Here is a 2,947-nt window from a genome sequence, read left to right on the forward strand (position 1 = left end):
TAGTTATGATCAATATGTGTTATTTCATCTTTATTTTTAATGCCCATGTGTCAAACCGAAAGTAAACATATGCAGTTCAAAATGTGAATGTCACTTGCGCAAGAGCAGAATTAGAACAGACGGGGATCAAATATGTTGCATGTTTTAATGCCTCTCTGCGAGCTCAATCTCTCTCACACTCGAGCAGTAATTGGCTAAAACGCTTCGCGTGGTGTAATGCGCTCTGACAGCACAGGGTCAGCGAAAGGCCGAGACGCTCTCCCGGATGTCAACACAACCCAAGCTGTGATCTGCTGCTTAAAAGAACCTATGCTAATAGTCCAAGCAAGATTCATACACATCATTTATCAGAAGACCATAGAACTGCTTTATTGTGAATGTTCTCTCTATAGATTGTTTTTTTAAATTTTTTTTATTAATGTAATACGTAATTTAAAAGATAGTTTTATTCACGTGGCTAGTAGCTAACTATATTTGTCTTTAAATCTACAGGTTTATTCGCCTTGTGGCATTGTTCAGATTTACATTCATCGGCTGTTATCCTATAATCACAACAAAATACTTAATTTAATTATGTACTTAATACTTAATTAACTTGTTTCTTTTATTAAACCCATCGTTTTCGTAATTACTTATTGGGTTATCTTTGTCGAGTGCCAGAAAGAGACAAAAAGAAAAGAAAAGGAGAAAACGTATTCTCATTCTCCTTTTCATATTTAGGCTGGATGAAAAATAAGTGTTTATAAATATTTGATGATATTTTAAGAGCTCGGCCACGCTGTTCTTATTGCTCAAATCTGCTGAAGGTGTTTATGTCGTAAATGAGCGAAGGAGCAGGCGCAAAAACACAGCGCTTGTGTTTCCCAACTGCCTGAAGGGTTCACGGCGCGCACCTGGGTTTAACCCGCGCCATTCATTAGCGCGCCCAATAAAAAGCACAAGCTGTATTTTTCAATCTTCTTTCATTCGGAACAACGGCGGGGCCAAACCAAGTGTTCCTTCCGAGAAAAAGGAGAAAATAGGAGCCAAAGCAAGGGAGGGGAAAGGAGCACGGCTTTATTTAAACACTGGATATAGAATGGTGGAAAATTTCCGTTTCCTTTGAGCTCTGGGGAGTGCAGGGTGGGACGATGAAAAAGTCTTTTTAGCAGTCAATAAGGTTGTCAAATTGGTCAACGGTAATCAGCACTAATGACGAGTTGGAGAGGGCCGAGCTAACAAAGAACCACCCCGCCTTCCCCTCCCTTCCCCAAAGCCCCAGCATGAAGGCTCTCCGACGGGGTTGCCAGAGGTACAGAAATCCAAACTTTTTTCATTTGTGTGTGACGTTCTGGGACGTTTAATTGAGGAGTACACTGTCTAGAAGTCGAAGTAGCTGTCTAATAATAATAGTAATATAGTACCCAATAAACCAAAACTTTTTATTTATCACTTTCGCTTGCACATAGAAAATAAATAAATTGAAAGTTAACAAATAAGTTATTTGCGCTTCTATAGCATTAGTTGTCATTCTGCAAGTGAAAAGAAAATGGTCAAATAAGCCACACAATATAGCTTTTATGTATACAAACTCAAGGTCCAATCTGAAAAGGACGTGTACACATTCATATACACGTGTATTAATGTGGGTAAGTCTTGTAAATTCCTCTTAGTGAACGACGATTTTTATATAATTGGCAATTGTTTGTGTGAACTACACTTTTTTGTTTCTGTAGTCACTGCAAAATTATACAAATTGAAGATTGTGTGCTTAAATCAAACGACTGCAAACAAGACTCTTCCTGGAGCACTTAATTAACTGGCTAGGTATTATATTTGCTTTTTTAAAAAAGTGCTGTGAAGTCTGGTATATTATACTGGTATAATATGGTACACTTTCCCAAATAAATAAATACAAATAAATAAATTACCTTTTAAGTTACAAGTGGCCGTCACGCATATTTGTACAAAAAACAAAAAACAATAAAAACAATGGTATAACTGTACCCTAAGGACCAATTGTGTACCTTTTACCTTTTAACGGTACAGTTACGCATTTGGTTCCCAAGGAACATAATTGTACCTCCAATGTAGCTTTTTTCCCCCCTATAATTGTACAATTACATTGTTTCTCCCCTTGGATTAATTGTCTCCTGTACTATTCTCATTTGTAAGAAACATTTGGATAAAAGCGTCAGCTAAATGAATAAATATAAACAAACATAATCTGTAAACGTAAGCATTTGAAATGCATAGGGTTCTTATTTGTGTATTTAGGCTATCTTTAATCATAAATACATGCTTATTTTGTGGGTTTTGTTTTTGGCTGCGACCTCTGGTGGTCAAATGTGGCGTGGCATGACTCCGGTGCCTTTTTAGACAGCCGGATTCACATAACACTGAAACATAGGCCACAAAACAACCATAAATGGCATTGTTTAACTGAAATATATAGGTTATAAATATTTATTAATTTAGCAGTCGCTTTCATCCAAAGCGACTTGCAAAGGATTTCATAGTTCACGAGAAGTGCCTCCATGTGTTTCCACATGATGTAGAACGGATATAGGCCTTTGTGTCACGAGCAAGTGTTAGTTGTGGGTACAGTGTTCACCGAAGAGTTAGTAAATTGCGCGGATCTAGTTCATTTAAACTAGTATTCACCCATTTGAGGTGCTACACATAGCCTACATAGGCCTACCACACAGAATGTTGGCAACATTCAATTCATGGTCCAAACGTATACAAAACGTCACTGAAATCCGCACACACGTTTTCCTTTTCTTTTCTTTTTGTGAAATGTGGGAAATGTGAAATGTGAAACATTCCTTAGGCGTAATGGTGTTTATACTGTACAAACCGTATTTTCTACCCCCCTACACTGCCCCTGCCCCTAAACCTACCCATCACAGGAAACATTCTGCATTTTTACTTACCAAAAAAACTCATCCTGTATGATTTATAAGCA

This window comes from Pseudorasbora parva, chromosome 17, assembly GCF_024679245.1.
Source record: "Pseudorasbora parva isolate DD20220531a chromosome 17, ASM2467924v1, whole genome shotgun sequence".
In the NCBI taxonomy this organism is placed as follows: domain Eukaryota; kingdom Metazoa; phylum Chordata; class Actinopteri; order Cypriniformes; family Gobionidae; genus Pseudorasbora; species Pseudorasbora parva.